At 39.9% G+C, this 20,272-nt stretch overlaps 1 protein-coding gene across 1 annotated transcript in view; it reads right to left on the bottom strand.

Annotated features, from left to right (window-relative positions):
• Positions 1 to 20,272, bottom strand: part of Iqcm (IQ motif containing M) — a 424,110-nt gene that overhangs the window by 328,648 nt on the left and 75,190 nt on the right. The window lies entirely within an intron of this gene.

The following is a 20,272-nucleotide window of genomic DNA, read 5'->3' as shown; positions in this document are numbered from 1 at the left end:
CTTTTTTCTCAAAGGGTAAATAAAAATCCTAACCAGAACAATCAGATGGTATAAAGAAACGGAAAGAGATCAGTGGCCTGGCTGATAACCACCCAAATGCTGCAGCCTGCTTGCTTCCCAGGAGGTCTGCAGTGACCAAGGGCATAGAGTTCCACCTTCCTTCCACCCCATTTCCCCACTAGACCCAAGCCAGTGGCCCAATACCTGCCCAAACACTACAGCCTGCAAACCTCCCAGGAGGTCCGCAGTAACCAGGAACACAGGAGGCCTGCTTTAACCAGAGACGCAAGAGGCTCATCCTAACTAGAGACAACACTGTCTGCCTTCAAGGAGTCCAGTGCTAACTCAGGTCACAGAGCTCAACCTGCTTCCAAGGAAACTAGTTGCGGTTAGACACACCAAAGCCAGTTAACACTAAAGAGAACCAGATGGCCAGAGGCAAGCACAAGATCCTAAGCGACAGAACACAATGCAATTGGGCACCACCAGAGCCCAGTTTTCCTACCACAGCAAGTCCTGACTACCCTAACATGCATGAAAAGCAAGATAATGACCTAAATCCCATCTCATAAGATGATAGAGGCCTTTAAGAATGATATAAAGAACTCCCTTGAAGAAATATAAGAAAACACAGGCAAACAGGTAGAAGCCCTTAAAGAAGAAACAAATAAATCTCTTTTAAAAATACAGGAAAATACAATTAAGCAGGTAGGATGAATTAAGAAGGAATTTTTTTGTTGTTGTTATATAAAATTTTTATTAAACAATTTTTGTAATAAAGATAATTTTATTCAGATTTTACATTAGTTCTTGCATCAAGTAAATTATCTTATTAAGAAGGAATTTAATGAAACAGTCCAAGAACTAAAAATGGAAATAGAAAAAAAATAAGGAAAACACGAGGGAGACAACACTGGTGATAGACAATTTAGGAACAAGATTAGGAGCTGCAGATGCAAGATTCACAAACAAAGTGAATACAAGGGATAGAAGAGAGAACCCCAGGCACAGAAGATAACATGGAAACTATTGACACATTGGTCAAAGAAAATCCAATGTGTAAAAAGCTCCTAATCCAAAATATCCAGGAAATTTAGGACACAATGAAAAGATTAAACCTAAGAATAATAGAAATAGAAGAGGGTAAAGAATCCCAGTTCAAACAGCCAAAAAAGATTTTCCACAAACTCATAGAAGAAAACTTACCTAATATAGAAAAAAAAGAGATAGTCATAAATGTACAAGAAGCCTACAGAACATCAAGTAGATTGGACCAGAAAAGAAAATCCTCTTGTCACATGATAATCAAAACACTAAATGCACAGAACAAAGAAAAGATATTAAAAGTTGTGAGGGGGAAAGGCCAAGTAACATATAAAGGCAGACCTATCAGAATTACACCAGACTTCTCAACAGAGACTCTAAAAGCCAGAAGATCCTGGACAGATGTCATCCAGACCCTAAAAGAACACAAATGTCAGCCCAGGCTATTATACCCAGCAAAATTGTCAATCACCCTAGATGGGGAAATCAAAATATTCTATTACAAAACCAAATTTAAACAATATTTTTCTACTAATCAAACCTTACAGAGGATACTGGAATGAAATCTCCTATACAAGAAAGGTAACTACACCCAAGAAAACACAAGAAACTAAACAGTTCACAACAAAACCAAAAGAAGAGAATCATACACATATAATACTGCCTCCAGCAACAAAAATAACAGGAACTAACAATCATCTGTCTTTAACCATCTCTCAACATCAATGGACTCAATTTCCCAATAAAAAGTCACAGATAAGAGACTGGATACATGACCAGGATTCAGCATTTTGCTGCATACAAAAGAACCCCACCTCAGTGACAAAGACAGACACTATCCCAGAGTAAAAGGCTGGAAAAATGTTTTCCAAGCAAATGATCCCAAGAAACAAGCTGGAGTTGCCATTCTAATATCCAATTAAAAAAAAAACTTTCAAATTTTCAAAGGAGATGGGGAAGGACACTTCATACTCATCAAAAGAAAAACGCACCAAGATGAACTCTCAATTCTGAATGCCCCAAATGCAAGAGCACCCGCATTCATAAAAGAAGCTTTACTGACGCTTAAAACACACATTGAACTTCACACAATAATAGTGGGAGACGTCAACACCCCAGTCTCACTAATAGACGGGTCACTGAAACAGAAACTAAACAGAGACACAGTGAAACTCTGCATAGGTTATGAATCAAATGGATTTAAGAGAGAACTACAGAACATTTCACCCCAAAACAAGAGACTATATCTTCTTCTTAGCACTTCATGGAACCTTCTCCAAAACTGACAATATAGTCGAACATATAACAAGCCTCAGCTGATATAAGAAGATTGAATTAATCCCATGCATTCTATCAGATCACTGCAGACTAAGGCTAGATTTCAATAACAACAACAGAAAGCCCACATACTCACAGAAGCTGAACAAGTCTCTGCTTAATGATAACTTGGGCAGGGGAGAAATAAAGAAAGAAAGAAAAGACTTTATAGAAATCAATGAAAATGAAGGCACGACATACCCAAGCTTATGGGACACAATGAAAGCACTGCTAAAAGGAAACGTCACAGAGCTAAATGCTCTCATAAAGAAACTGGAGAGTTCCCATGTTAAGGAACTAAAAGTACAGCTGAAAGCTCTAGAACAAAAGAACCAAACACAAGCAAGAGGAGTAGATGGCAGGAAATAATCAAACTCAGGGCTAAAGTCAATCAATTAGAAACAAAGAGAACAATACAAAAAAAAGTCAACAAAACAAAGAGCTGGGGTATCGAGCTAAACAGAGAATTCATGACAGAAGAATCTGGCTGAGAAGCACTTAGAGAAATGTTCAAAGTCCTTAGTCATCAGACAAATGCATATCAAAATGACCCTGAGATTCCACTTCACACCAATCAGAATGACTAAGATCAAAAACTCAAGTGACAGCACTAGCACATCCTGGTGAGGATGTATACCAAGAAGAACATTCCTGCACTGCTAGCAGAATTGCAAACTGGTACAATCACTCTGGAAATCAATCTGGCAGTTCCTCAGAAAACTGGAAATATTTCTAACTGAAGCCCTAGCTATACAACTCTTGAGAACATACCCAAACGATGCCCCACCATACCCCAGGGACATGTGCACTGCCATGTTCATAGCAGCCTTATTTGTAATAGCCAGAAGGTGAAAACCCAGATGTCCCTTAACCAAAGAATGGATACAGAAAACATGGTTTATGTACACAATAGAATACTATTCAAGCTATTAAAAATGAGAAAATCATGAATTTTGCTGGCAAATGGATGAAACTAGAAAATATCATCCTGAGTAAGATAACTTAGACTCAAAAGACGTGCATGGTATGTACTCACTGATCAGTGGTTATCAGCCAAAATGTACACAATATCTAGGATACAACATACAGACCATAAGAAATGTAACAAGAGGAAATGCCCAAGTGGGGAGGCTTCAATCCCACTTAGAAGGGAGAAGGAAATAATTATGGGAGGCAGAGAGAGGGAGGAACCTGGGTGGGAGGCAGGAGACAGAAAAGGGAAACAGAATCAGAAATGGGGGAAGGGAGCAGGAGAAAAGCTAGAAGCCCAGAGGGCCTAGTGAATGAGTGGAAATAAGCAGCCTTGGGGAGTGGGAGGTGGAAAGACCCACCAGAAAGTACCAGAGTCCCAGGAGATGAGACCTCCCAGGATTCATTGGGGTGACCTTAGTCAAAATGTCCAACAATGGGGAAAGGGAGCTGGAAGAGTCCACCTCCAATAGATAGACAGGGCCTCAAGTGGAGAGACAGGGTTACTAACCCACAGTCAAAATCACTGGCCCAGAATTGTTCCTGTCTAAAAGAACTGCAGAGACAAAAATGGAGAAGAGATTGAAGGAAAGGAAGACCAATGACTGGCCCAACTTGAGATCCATCTCATGGGGAGGAAAAGGAGGACCAAGGCCTGACACTACTCTGCTATGACGTGCTTACAGGCAGGAGCCTGGCGTAACTATCCTCCGAGAGGCCCTACCAGCAGCTGACTGAGACAGAAGCAGATATTTACACCCAACCATTGGACTGAAGTCTGGAATCCCTATGATTCAGTTAGAGGAAGGATTGAAGAAACTGAAAGGGAGAGTGACCCCATAGGAAGAACAGGAGTCTCAAATAACCCAGATGCCAGGAGACACCCAGAGACTGAGCCACCAACCAGGAGCATGCATGGGCTGGTCCAAGGCCCATGGCACATATGTAGCAGAAGTCTACCTGGTCAGGCCTTAATGGGAGAAGATTTGCTTAATCCTCCAGAGACTTGAGGCCCCAGGAAAGGGGGAGGTCTGGCAGGGGTAGCACCCTCTCAGAGGCAATGGGGAGGAGAAAAGGTATGAGGAACTGTGGGAAGGAGAACTGAGGAAAGGACAACAACTGGAATGTAAAATGGTAATAATAATAATAATTTAAAAATAAATAAATAAATAAATAAATAAATAAATAAAAGAAACAGAAGACATACAAATGAGGAAAGAAGACATAAAACTCACTATTTATAGTTGGAGGAACTATGTGTTTAGAACCAATCTACAAATCTACAGACTAAATATAGAAGATCAAACTTTAAAAGATGTAGAAATAAATATCTATCTCTAATGTAGTGATGAAACTACAAACACAAAAAATTAAAATATAACACAATTTAAACACTTAAAAATCAAGATAAATAAATATATGTAAATAAAACAAAACATAGATAAGACTAATCACACAAAGTTGATGAAAGAAAACAAGAAGGATCTAAATAAATAGAGATATAAAACATTATTATGAAGAAGACTACAGTAAAATTGCCAATTGCCAGTAAAATTAGCACAGTTGTTAAGAAATTACTTGCTAAGATTTACTGCATGAGCTATGAAATTCTTCTAAAATTTACGTGAAAACAGAAGGGATCAAGAATCACTGAAGGAAACTTTATGGAAAAGTTGGAGAAGCTCTTCCTCTCCTCCAAATCCTATCTCTCACCCTCACAACCCCATTCCACACCATCTCACCCCCATTCTGTAGCAGACCACCTGCTGGGCCTCCCCTCCCTATAGACTCCATCTCCAGTGGATCACATATATCTTCTTCATCTTTCTTACCCCCAACTCACCTCTTGTCTATGCCCAAAACTTCAGCAGGCATTCCCTGGGAACAAGTTCCAGTCCTTGGGACACCCAAGCTTGCCAGAGAAGCAAGTAGATCAGCAAAGCAGCTAGGGAGCTTCAGGTCTTCACTCTTCTTCCCCTCCTCCAAATCCAATGCCTAAGTCTCATGCCCAGCTCTCTAGCAGAATACTTGATGTGCCTTCTCCACACTCTGTCTCCATTCCCATGGAACTAAGCAGATTCTGATGTAACACAAAGCTTTCTTCCCTCCTGTGGGTCCCCTCTGCAGTCCCCCTTTCTAGCCCATCTCCATACCTAAATGTCTGCTCCCAATACCTAGAAATACATTTTAACTGGAACCTCCATTGATCACATTTAGCATGAACCCAGAAGCATCCCCACTGGGTAACACACAACCACCTCCTGAGAACCAGAAAGGGTATCAAAAACTAAGGAGGAGAACAACTACCCAAACAAAGACACACCTAGAATTACAATCTTCCAAAGCCAATTGTGTAGACTCCAGTGTAAAAACACAAGAACAGAAAGGACAATATGTCTCCATTATCACCAGCAACAATACGACTGTAGGCCCTGAGTATTGCAACATAGCTTAACTACAAGTAAAAGACATGAAAGTGGCTTTTATGAGTACCACAAAGGTCCTCAAAGAGAAAAATAAGTAAGTAGACATTATGGCTTCCAGTTTTGTGTTTTCATGGGATTCCTGAGTGTAAAAATGAATGGATCATGACATCTGTATCTGTTAGTTTTGCCTTTCCTTAGGCTCTGTCCTTCTTTTTATTTTGTCCTATTCCAATGTGTTAGGTTTTGTTTTATTTTTTTTTATTTTATTATTATTACTTAGAAGCCTTTCATTTTTCTAATGACAGAAAGGGTGTGTTCTGGATTGGAGGGGAGGAGAAGAGGAACTGGGATGAGTAGGTAAAGGGAAAAGTGTTACCAGGATATATTATGTAAGGGAAAATTGTATTTTTAATAAAGGGGGGGGAAAGGAAACTGATTCTGCTGAGTCATATTCAATAAGCCATGGAGGTTTTCTGTCATCTCACATGACTAGTGTCTTATTACATTGATAAATGAAGTATGATTTGGTGAGCTGGGAAATGGCTCAGTTGCTACAGTGTTTACTGGTCAAACCCAGGGATCTTAATTCAAAAACTCATCTCTCATTTAAGGCTGGATGGGGCAGCACGTGCCTCTTGCTCATGTCTGTATAATGCTAGAGTTTTAGCATTATGAAACCAGGACCCTGCAGTTTGCAGTCCAGCCAATCTACTTAAATACACTGGCTCCTGGTTCAATGACATTTGTCTCAAAAACAATTAAAGAGAGATGTAAGAAAAGATTCTCAATATGTAACTCTAGCCTCCCCCATGGATATACACTTACATGCACATACATATACACCAATAATTTAGCAGAAGCAAACATGTACACTGAAGTTCCTGGGAATCAAACATTACTGGTGGCAGTTTATGCCTGTGTTGGGAAGATTAGACCATTGTCAGGTGGAGCCATAGTGGAGTAAAAGGATCCAAGGAGCTGAAATGTGTAATTTTAGTCTCTACATAACCTAAAAATGAAAACACAAACATCTAAAATGCTTTTGTAAATCAATAAGAATATAACAAAAGGAAATACTGAAAAAATGTACAAGGCAGATTTTCAAATGGAAATCAGGTGAAACAATACTTAAAATTTATTTGTTATTAGGAAAAATAAGGCTAACATCCACAATCACATACCCAAATAAATGACTCTTTAAAATTACCAAATGTTGGCAAATGCATAGATCAACTCAAATATTCACTCCCTGCCTACTGGAGTATTAATTGGTTATCTTTGTTAGACTAACTGGAAAAATCTTTAAAATCTAAGTCTCTACCTATGAACTAGACTTTCTGACTCCTTATGAAAAAAGTAACACCATTTACCAAAGATACATATAAGAGTGATCACAGTAGCACTATGTAAAATTGAAATAATAGAAACTCAAATGTCCACCAAAAAAGAATAGTCTAAGCATTACGTACACAGTGGAAAGTTTGCAGCCTTGACATGACTTAATCAAAGATAATTGATTCTCACAGATAATCTTAAAGAATGCAACTCAGCATAAAGAGGATATGATTCATGCTTTAGTTGATATAAGGTTCAAAAGTAAGTATTACAGCCTCTAAGGAGAGAGTTTAGTGTGTCAGGTGAGGTTATAGAACAGCTTTCAGGTCCTAGTAATTTCTGACATTTATGGAATATGCTTTACAATATCTTCCCTTTGTAAATATTTATTATTCATTAAGCTATGCCCTTGGGAATAGTATGCACTTTTCCAATATCTCACTTATCAACTAAAGCGCTTTTACTGACTGTATTACTTTTTCAAAATGACACATAAAACTCTGAAACTAAGCTCTGGTCTTCACAGATATTTTTATTTATCATCAGCTGATTCTCCTTCAAAAGAAATATGAAGCACAGAGGCTTGCTTAAAGCCAGATGTATCAGCTGGCTTGGACGACACACCTGGCTAAGTACTAGATTTTGATTTTTTTTCTTTATGTCTTCCATTGATTGTGCATATACCTAAGCACATACGATTACGTCATAGAAAGCCATGACTCTGTTGGGGAGCTAAGTCCGCAAGTAAAGCACCTGCTGAGCAAATTTAAAGACCACAGTTCAAATCTGTCAGGGATTTTATGTGAGTAAAAGCATGCAGGGTAAGTGGTTGCAATTCCAAGACTCCAATAAGGATATGAGACATGGAGACAGGAGAATCCCAGAGACACTCTCAAGCTTGATATTCTAGACAACACAGTGAACAATAAAGACCCCATCTCAAACAAGATAAGATAGTAAGAACCAACACCTAGGGTTGTCTTCTGTTCTCTGTATGCACACCATAGCATATGCACATCTGCACACATGCACACAGGCACACAGGCACACAGGCACACATGCACGCATGCACGCATGCACGCAGGCACGCAGGCACACATGCACACATGCACACATGCACATATGCACACATGCACACATGCACACGCACACATGCACACATGCACACATGCACACAGGCACACATGCACACAGGCACACATGCACACAGGCACACATGCACACAGGCACACATGCACACATGCACACAGGCACACAGGCACACAGGCACACATGCACACATGCACACATGCACACAGGCACACATGCACACATGCACACATGCACACAGGCACACAGGCACACAGGCACACATGCACACATGCACACAGGCACACATGCACACAGGCACACAGGCACACATGCACACAGGCACACATGCACACATGCACACATGCACACATGCACACATGCACACATGCACACAGGCACACATGCACACAGGCACACAGGCACACATGCACACAGGCACACAGGCACACAGGCACACAGGCACACATGCACACAGGCACACACATGCACACATGCACACAGGCACACAGGCACACAGGCACACATGCACACATGCACACATGCACACAGGCACACAGGCACACATGCACACATGCACACATGCACACATGCACACATGCACACATGCACACACACACGCACACACGCACACATGCACACAGGCACACAGGCACACAGGCACACAGGCACACATGCACACATGCACACAGGCACACAGGCACACAGGCACACAGGCACACATGCACACAGGCACACAGGCACACAGGCACACAGGCACACAGGCACACATGCACACATGCACACAGGCACACAGGCACACAGGCACACATGCACACATGCACACATGCACACATGCACACATGCACACATGCACACAGGCACACATGCACACAGGCACACAGGCACACATGCACACAGGCACACATCCATACATGCACACAGGCACACAGGCACACAGGCACACATGCACACAGGCACACAGGCACACATGCACACATGCACACATGCACACATGCACACATGCACACAGGCACACATGCACACAGGCACACATGCACACATGCACACAGGCACACATGCACACAGGCACACATGCACACAGGCACACATGCACACAGGCACACAGGCACACATGCACACAGGCACACATGCACACATGCACACATGCACACAGGCACACATGCACGCAGGCACGCATGCACACATGCACGCAGGCACACATGCACGCAGGCACACATGCACGCAGGCACACAGGCACACAGGCACACATGCACACATGCACACATGCACACATGCACACACACACATGCACACATGCACACATGCACACAGGCACACATGCACACAGGCACACATGCACACATGCACACAGGCACACAGGCACACATGCACACAGGCACACATGCACACACACACATGCACACATGCACACATGCACACATGCACACATGCACACATGCACACACACACATGCACACATGCACACATGCACACATGCACACAGACACACAGGCACACATGCACACATGCACACAGGCACACAGGCACACAGGCACACATGCACACAGACACACAGGCACACAGGCACACATGCACACATGCACACATGCACACAGGCACACATGCACACATGCACACATGCACACATACACACATGCACACATGCACACAGGCACACATGCACACAGGCACACAGGCACACATGCACACAGGCACACATGCACACATGCACACATGCACACAGGCACACATGCACGCAGGCACACATGCACACATGCACGCAGGCACACATGCACGCAGGCACACATGCACGCAGGCACACAGGCACACAGGCACACATGCACACATGCACACATGCACACATGCACACATGCACACACACACATGCACACATGCACACATGCACACAGGCACACATGCACACAGGCACACATGCACACATGCACACAGGCACACAGGCACACATGCACACAGGCACACATGCACACATGCATGCAGGCACACAGGCACACATGCACACAGGCACACATGCACACATGCACACAGACACACAGGCACACATGCACACAGGCACACATGCACACATGCACACAGGCACACAGGCACACATGCACACAGGCACACAGGCACACAGGCACACAGGCACACAGGCACACAGGCACACATGCACACAGGCACACATGCACACAGACACACAGGCACACATGCACACATGCACACATGCACACAGGCACACAGGCACACATGCACACAGGCACACAGGCACACACTGTTGCTCTTGTCTTAGTTTTGTATTCTTTTAAATTTTCCAAGACCTCCTACTATTTAGAAACCTTATTACTACTAAAACCTCCATGTAACCTGCCATACATTTTTGCAATATAACTAATACAGTGATCTTGACAAGAAAAACATAATTATCCAAGTGAGAAATGAATCTAAGTACTTTGGTCCAAAATCATCAGTGAATGCACAAACAGCTGGCTTCATAAAGATCCACACTTACTACATTTTTCTCACCTCAAACTCCCATGACATGAAGACTTAAGCTTTTTTTTAATATCTTGAATAAAATGTTCAAATAGTATGTGTTATCATGCATTTTTATGTAAAAAGTTTGGTGAGATAAGTGGTCAGCTCTGGAAACATATGCATATACAAATACCACTATACAGACTGTGCAGGTCTTATGCATGTATTTATGAATGTGTGTGTTTGTGCATGTGTGTGTTTGTGCATGTGTGTGTGTGTGTGTGTGTGTGTCTATCTATCAATAACAAAGGAAGCCATGAATTTGAGATAAAGAAAGAAAGAATGAAAAGGATTCAAGGAAGGAAAGTGGTATACATATTTTAACTTTTAACAACTTTTAATGAAAAGGTTTTTCATTAAATATTTGGTAAGAAAACTCTAAGTAGAACTACATATGCCCAGGGACAACAATAGAAGGCTAATACTTTCTCATCTATGAAACATTCCAACACATCAGATATGGTTTCAAATATCTCATGAAGATTGCCAAATTAATATATGATAAGTGAAACATGCCATGCATGCGTTTGTGTTATTTTTATAAATTAAAACAGTGCTATTATAAAATGTATTTGACCTTAATTTTACATGTCTAAAACAGAAGGCATTAACATTTTATAAATAATAATACAGAGTAATATCTCACTTTACAAAATAGTTCTCTATTGATATGTTTGGGACATTTTGTAAATAGATTAAAAACAACAATGAAAACACTATAAAATTAATTACAACGAATTAAAAAAACTAAAGGTCAAATCTCTTACATTGCTTGAAGAGAATTGTACTGAGATATAGTAAATTTAAAGATGTAGTCCAAGAACTTGAGACAAATCATATTCTATTTCGTCTTCTTATTCTCAAGCTTCTTTATTCTCAAGACCTTGCAAAAATATTGGTGTTGGAGAGTTTATATTTAAGGAACAGTTTCAAGAAATATAATTTTAAGATGGCAAAGAATCTTTGAGCCCCCTTCCTACAGGTGAGAAAAATGTGAAAAATGCATTATGTATATATATATATATATATATATATATATATATATATATATATACATATATGTATGTGATACACACACATTTAAACACTGGGTTTGTGAATGAATGGGAAACAGGATGTAGACCTCCTGATTCCTGAAAAATAAATGTCTGAGGAATAGTACTCCCCCTACAGGATTCTCAGTTTCCAGTCATTGATCTTGAGCTTTGCACAACCAACAAGTGTTAAATGTCCCAAGACATCATTGGTTTAAAAACTCTGAGCCCTGAGTCTTGGGGCCACTTATGTCAGAAAAATCTCAAGATAGTTACTTATTCTCTTAAATAAAACTATTTATCCTGTAAAATATAATATGGATGAGATGATGATGATGATGGTGATGGTGATGGTGATGGTGATGGTGGTGGTGGTGGTGGTGGTGGTGGTGGTGGTGGTGGTGGTGGTGGTGATTATAACCCAAAGTGATGATACTGGGGCCAAATAAGGGACTGCATGAATAATTAAGTACACTGCCAGTGCCCAGCCCCAGGAAGCACTCACTTCCATATCTGACATACACTCCTGCCTCTCTTTTCATGTCAGAGATGAATATTTTAGGTATTATTTTTAACATACAGATAAGACATGTTTTCAGAGAATGAAGACAGGCAACAAACTCAGAAAAGTGTGGTTAGTGTAGGAAAAGCAGAAAACATGACAAAGGAAAGGAGGCCAGAGGCCATTGCGACCAGCATAATCAGACAGGAAAGAAAGTCAGAGATCATGATCATGCATGACATATGATAATAAATTATATTTTAGTCCCACGGTTAAGTGAGGATTCTATGAAAGATTAGAACAGAAGACAGAGGAAGGTAGTAACAAGTTCTCTTTATGGAGTGGAATGAAGTAAAGCTGTACTTTCAATCCACAAAAGGGACCCCAAAGCAGTAGGCAGAGTAGTGACAGGGTTGAAGCTGTGTCTGCAGTGTCCCAACTCCCACAAGCAGGTAGAGGATCCTGCTTGTAGCAGGTAGTGGGGTTCAGCACTGCTGAGATACCCAGAGATCAGCATGAGCCCACAGAAGGCAGGGAGTGGCTCTGCTAAAAACAATGGCCAAGATGGGGTAGAAAATGCAACTCCTGCCTGCTGCTAGAGGCATGGCTCATTCTGAGTCCCATATTTGAAGAAGGAACATAAATGTGGTCAGACCAAGGAGCCATGCCAGGCCCTGTGCAATATTCCCAACAGTGCAGGGCAGGAGCCAGGAAGAACCAAGGCAAAGCCTGGGTCGGAACTGGAACTCTGCCTGGCAGCCACAGTGTGGCTCAGAAAGGGAGGATAGAAATAAATAAAATATAAAAACACAGTAAAATGTCCTATTCTGTATAAAGCAGGAGGTTATAACTTTAAAATCATAAAACATGTACTCTAAACAAACACAGAAAAAGGTAGCTAATAATATCAACCACTGGAATGAATTACCATTCCATGGAGAATGGAAACAGTAAAGGGCGTAAGAAGGACTTAAAATAAGTCAAACTCTGTAGTGAGAGAGGAGGAGATAGTGTGACTTTTAAAAAGAACATCAAAATATGAAGTGAAGCAGTCAGGAGTAAAGTAGAGATATAAAAACGATTTAAAAAATAAGAATTTTGGAAAACAAAATATATTATTTGGAAAAATTATAAACTCAAGGTACAAAATAAAGTCTAGATTGGACTAGATTAAGATTTAGAAGATAACATAGAGGATTTCCCAGAAACATTTAGAGGGGAAAAAAGTTGAAATATCAAATAAGAGACATAAAGACTGAAGGATTCCAGTGAGCATGTAAAGGAAGTTTCAGGAAAGGGAAAACTAGAAGGCAGTATCTGACCTGTCAGTATTAAATAATGATGTGAATCCCAGCCTGAAAGCACAATCCAGATGCCGAGCAATAAGAATAAAAATAAATCCACACTTCACAGCAAGCATCAGAAATAAAGAAAAAGTGATGTACGTGCTTTGTCTCCATTTTCTGTCTTGCTATATTGTTTTCAGGTTTTTGTCTTTCTGTAAACCAAACTACAATACATCTACACCCCTAGTGGCTAAAGAGAAGTATGACTCAAGCTCCAGAGAAAGCTTCCTTGCTTCTGGAAATGCACAGAGCACAACCTTGAGCTGTGACACTCCATAGAATCACACTCTCTGGGAATTACCTTGTTCAAAACCACACTCCGCTCCTAGACACTCTCAGTGGCAAGTCAGCCCGGAGTGGTGCAGACCCGGATAACTGGCCCAACTCAGGACTATTCTGAAGGACAACAGCATCAACGCTCTCCAAGCATCTGTGGCGCTTTGACCAGACTGCGGCAAAGCCCAGTCTGTGCCTTTGCCCAGACCTGCTTCCTCTTAATCGTGAGCCCACCGGTAAACTACCTTTCTTAGAAACTCTTGAATTGTGCTTAAGTTCTAGCTACAAGAATGTGGGTCAAATAAGTGTCACGTGCTAGCTAGTCCATATAAACATCCAGGCCCAACTTCATCTTCTTTTTTTTCTTTGCTTACAGGGGTGCAGGTGACATTGGGGTGCCACGAACTCGGTATTGAAAGGAGTGAAGACACAAGGAGAAGTTTGTGGGGTTTTTAAATAATTGCTTAGGGGGACTACAGAGATCACTCAACAGTTAAGAGTTCATGTTGCTCTTTCAGAGGGCCAGAGTTCCATTCCTAACACTTACATCAAGCCATTCACAAGCACCTCTAGTTCCGGTCCCCAGGGACCTAATACCATCTCTCTTCTCTACAGACATGAATTAATTACATACAATTGGAACAGTTCAATGAATGAGAATTATAAGACAAGAGTTAATAATAAGTAGGTGATTAATTTATGACTATCTTTATGTTTCCTTACATACTCACACCACAGATTATAAGGTCTATAAACACTGGGATTTAGGGATTCCTTTTTCACTAATGCATCCCCCAATACTTTGACACTCATTGGAAATCACTGTCTTAGAAGAATTATGAATAAATAAATCACCTGAATTTTCATACAGAGAAGAGGAAATTTACAACAACAAGATGCATCTAACAGAAGAGTTTATATATATGAGGGATACACATTGTAGATGAAATGACACTTTCTTAAATATATATTGATTGACATACGCATATATATCAATAGACAAGTAGTCCCTCATGAATACAATCTACTAATCTTCAACCAAGTAACAAAGACATTGCAGCAAACAATAAAACAGTCTTTCAACAAATATACTGGAAGGGAAGTATAAAAAAATTGCAAAAAGACTTTATACTCTCCACAGAATCAAACCCAATTCCTTTTAGATAAGAAAAAAAATCCAAATTACATTATTTGAATATTGACTCTTTTCAGATATAATATTATCTGTGAAAAGGAATGACTAGAAAACTGGCCATCATTAAAATTAAATATTCTCTTCTCTCTATATATAAAAAAAATCTTTTTTAGAGAACAAGACGACTGGTCACAGACTGAAAAAAATATTTTTAAAATGTTTCTCTGATAAAGGTCTGTTATTCAAAATATTCAAACAGTACTTATTACTTTTAGAACTGACAATTAGAAATGCAGGTGAGGAGTTGGAGAGATGGCTCAGTGGTTAAGAGCACAAGCAGTTCTTCCAGAAGACCCAGGTTTAATTGACAGTTAAAAGCCATCTGTAACTCCAGTCTCAGGGAATTTGATGCCCCCTTCTGGCATCTTTGGGCACTGCACACACATTAATTATGTAGGCAGAGTACCCACACACATAAAATAAAAATAAAAGAAGCTTAATTTTTAATTAAATATTATGTATAACTCAACAGAAATCTCAAGGATATACAAATGAAAGGCTTTTGTTTCATTGACACTTTGTCTTGGTTTTTGTTTGCTTGAGAGATTTCAGCCCTGAATTTGAGAATATCTTTCTGTCCACTTCTTTTACATGTTATTTCTTATTTTGGTGTGGAGTGTTCAGGTGTAGTATCAAGTTACTAGTGTAAGATCTCTCCAGAGTTCTTATGTAGGCACTTAATGCTAGGAGCCTGCCTCTTAGAATCACTTTAATTGTTTCTCCCAGTTTTAGGTATGTTGTAAATTTGTTTTCATTCAACTCTAGAAAGTCTTTAAATTCTTTCCTATGTTCTGTCATCACTCATTTTTTATTCAGCAGTGAATTGTTGAGGTTTCATGTTTTTATAAGCTTTCTGTTGTTTCTGCCATGGTCGATATCCAGCTTTAATCCATGATGCTTAAAGCAGTATAAATTCTAATTGCATTCTAAATACCGATCCTTATAGCCACAGTGAAATGTAGCTCGCACCCTTCATCAAAGGAGCTTCTTTCTGTAGCGATCAGAAACCATTAGAAATTCACAACTGGTCAAATTGCAGTGGAGTGTCCAACCCAACTGGTACAACCCAACCCCTATACCTAAGACTCAGGAAACATTCTGGTAGAGGAGGCAAAAGATTATAGAAACAGAAAGTCGGATTTCTGCTGTGCAATTACGTCTTTGATGTATAACAAGAAAGCTGCACTCATGATGTCTCAACAAAATGGTAGTCTAAGCAAGACCAGAACAATGGCAATACCAGTTTGCCTGCCAATATGGGAGGGGAAATATGATGAGGCCTTACCTCTAGATGAAGAGTATGAGCAGTTAAAAGCTGCTGAGAGAAGGATCAGTTTTCTCCAGGGATGAAGCCCCTGAACGCTTATCCAACCTACAAGGTCAGCCCTAAAGGTACACACACAAATACTTATATATCTCCAAATGGACTCAGCAAGATATATAGATATATGTACACATATATACATACTTATGCATATGTAATAATAATTAGTTTTACATGGTCTCAGATGTAGACGCAGCAGGTGATCATTGGCTATGATACCCATGCACATTCTGCAGGGATACTCAAAAGCTTGGAATTCCCCAGAAGCGTGAATCGCACAATCTTAGAACAGGAGTTCCTCTCCTGGATGCTTCTGCCATTCCAGTCCTCCTTTCTATAATCAACCATGTGCCTCTGAAGCAAACCAGGAAAAGCTATATTACAACTTCCAGAGTCAGGACTTCACTTGTCACGGAAAGCAACAGATTTTTTCATATATTAAAAACACTTATATCCTCTGATCATTTAATTCCAGAAAAAAAGTGATTAGGCCTCCAGTTTATCCCTTTTTTTTTTTTTTTGGCAATGCAGAGGATTGAACCTAGAGCACTGTGCATGCCTGGCAAATGCTCTGTCACAGAACTACAGCCTCCGTCCTACATTCCCACTTTTTTTTTTTGCTTTTTTTTCCATTTTTTTTACTTTATATTTTATTTACATTTCAGATGCCATCCCCTTTCCCCATTTCCCCTCCCTAGAAAACTCCTATCCCATGCCCCCTTTTCCTTTTTGCTCTTATATAATTTTTTAAGTGTTAGTCAAAGGCTTTATACGTTTGGTAATGCTCAATCAGAAGTGTAACCCAATACCCAACCTAGATATATCAACTATCTTTGACTGGTGGAGACATGTGAACATCTGCCTCCATGCCCCCCCTCTCTTTCTCTCTCTTTCTCTCTCTCATCACCTAGCTTTTCCTCTCCTTCATATTCTCCTCTCCTTATTCCATCTCTTCCTCTCTTGGTACTCCTTCCCCCTTAGCTCCTCCTACATATCACCCTTCCTGTTAAAATAACACTTTTCTCTCAAAATACAATTAGAGCATAATTATTCCTATTTGTACCAGTGAGGTACAAGATAGTGCTAATACCCAGTTCATCATTTTGTTGACTACCCAGAACCTCTGTCGTCTCTCCTAACTAAAACACTTAGTTTTGAACCTAGCTTTTTTCTTGGCTTAGAATAAATGTCAGCTGAAAAACCTTCCACTCAGATCTTTTCTCTCAAAGTAAATAGCCAGGATTGGCTATGAGACTATAGATCTTCAACCCCGTCAGAAATCCAGAATGACTGAGTTAACTGAAATTATGGGAAGCACAAAGCATAGCTTCTAAAACATAGCCAATTTATAGAGACCTCTGAACACCTGGACAGCCTCTATACTACAGAACGTTGGAGCAGCAAATCTTCAGCCTTCTTGCCCAGAATCATCTGACAGACCTTAGTGATGCAGAGTTATTAAGGGCTGATTACTCTGTCTAGGCAGATATAATCAGTCGACTATTCTGCAAGTGTGTCCTTTTCTGGACAGTAATTTGTCTGTAGATGGAAAGAGGCAATTCTTGCCTTGTGGCTGTCTCTGTACAACTGGAGTAACTCCAAGGATGCTCAATTTCATCTTAGAATCCAAAACAGGAAGCTGTCAGGAGCAGACAGGTCTCTAATCAAAATGAACATTAATAAAGAAATGTTTGTAATGTCAATTCTGTGGACTTCTGACATTTTGAAAACCAACTATCCATGTAAGATAAACTGGACTGCTGTCTGTTAACTCCTCTCAGCAAAGGAAAATAGGAGATTTAATAACACAAATGGAAGGATTTAGAAATTTAGGAGGCAGTTTATGTTAATGGAAACATCATCATAGAAACTGGAACAATCACACCCTCATAGAAACACGAGGAGGGGGGATGGGATAAGGGGCTCCTGGGTGGTGGGGGGAATGGGATAAGGGGATAGAATTTGAAACACAAATATTATAACCAATCAAAAAAGAAAAAAAAAGTTGTTAGAACCAACATCTTTTAAAAAATGTCAGCCCTCTAGGAAAAAAAAAATTTTTTCTTGACACTAAAACTTGTTCTGAGAATCGTATATTACAGAGTACACAGCCTCGGTGTATCTACTCATCAAGCAAACTGAGCAGACCCTCTCAAACCTCCGATATCCGGGAATTCCAACTGGATGCAGTGAAGACACAGTGTCAGAGGCTTATCAATTTACTCTCCCCCACCCCCACCCCTCTTCTAATATCTCAATGCCCGTAATCAGCTTGAAGAAGTTAACGAAGAGTCAGTGCCCCTATTCCCTGGGCTTGGGGACTAAGGTGGTTAATATTGGACTGTCTTTCTAGGGAAAAGTAGAGGTTTTGTTGGAACAGGGAGGATTAACTAGGATTTATTGCATAGCCACAACCTATTGATAGAAATCTGTATAATTAGTATCAAGATGAAGTTGTAATCTCTTAAATGGTACAAAATTTACTTTGATTTCAAATTTAAGGTTTTCATTGGTACGAGTCTCTTATTGATATAAAAATGAGATAAATATTGGTACTCGCATGGGCATTGCGCCTGTATAACACATTTAGGAATACAAGGCTTAGACCCAGTCCTTATTTAACTTTTTTAACAGATTTGAGATGGTTAGCCTGTGAGTTAAGGGACTATAGCAAATTCATGGCTTGGAGTTTATTGTTAGGGTGTTCTCTACATTCCCATTTTAAGTCATATAAAAACCATTCATCAAATCACCCAAGAGCAACAGATTAACACACACAGGAGCAAGCTGCCTTATATCCAATGTGTTTAACCCACCAAAACCCTTCCGGTTTGTGGCCTTAGGAATTTCAGAGTAAATGTTTCACCTGAGTAAAATCCTGTAAAGACTAAATTTGAGAAGTATGGTTACTTCATTATTATAATTACTTAGGCAGATTACAAAACAACTTAGGAAAGGTGTTTGAATGGAACTTTTAACATTTTCAGATACTGGAAACAAATGATATTTTATGACAAATTTCAAATATTAGGGTTAAAGTTTTCTTTTTTTAAATATTCATTTATTTTATTTATATGAATGAGTACACTGTAGCTGTCTTCAGACACACCAGAAAAGGGCATCAGATGGTTGTGAGTTACCATGTGGTTGCTGGGAGCTGAACTCAGGACCTCTGGAAGAGCAGTTAGTGATCTTAACCACTGAGCCAGCTCTCCAGCCCAGTTTTAAAGTTTTCAAGATTGAAATACCAGTTTTATCCTCACAGGGTTTATAATTTAAAGATAAATTACAATGAATTTAAATATATACCCCCAAACCACGAGATAAAGTTGGGACAGAGGATAAACTCAGTAATACTTTGGTTACTCTGAGAATGAGAAAAAATGTGTTTTTAGAATCATACATTTATATGAAGGTAGTCTTTAAATACAAAAATCAATAAATATTTAAATTCTATGATAAAACACACGAAATAAGAAATTTCTATCTTTACAAGTAACTGCATATTTACAATGAATGTTTTCTGACTCCTAATCTTCATCTATTAGAGTTCTTCAATATGAGACATACAGAGGTATCAGTTCTTACTATCTTACGGGAGTCCTGTTTGGCTGAAAATCAGCCCGCCTTAGCTGTTCTGTTCTCTGAACAGCCTTCACTCTTGTGCATAAATATCTGAGAGGACAGGCAGATGCACATGTGCAAAGTGTGCGTATCTAAAGGGAAGCTAACTAGCTTTACAAATGAAGTCTGAAACACACAAAACAAATTGCTATTCCCTACCCCCCAACAACTAAAAAACAAATCCATACATAATAAATTAAAAAAAAAAAAAACCCACTGAGCCCACTATGGAAAGGCAGCAGCTGTAAACTTAACTAGCCCTTCATAGTGTATGTAAGCATTCTTCCGTTATCCAGCC

Source organism: Arvicanthis niloticus, chromosome 18 (assembly GCF_011762505.2).
Source record: "Arvicanthis niloticus isolate mArvNil1 chromosome 18, mArvNil1.pat.X, whole genome shotgun sequence".
Classification (NCBI taxonomy): domain Eukaryota; kingdom Metazoa; phylum Chordata; class Mammalia; order Rodentia; family Muridae; genus Arvicanthis; species Arvicanthis niloticus.
Note: the sequence above shows the minus strand (reverse complement) of the source record. Positions and strands in the feature narration are given on the sequence as shown.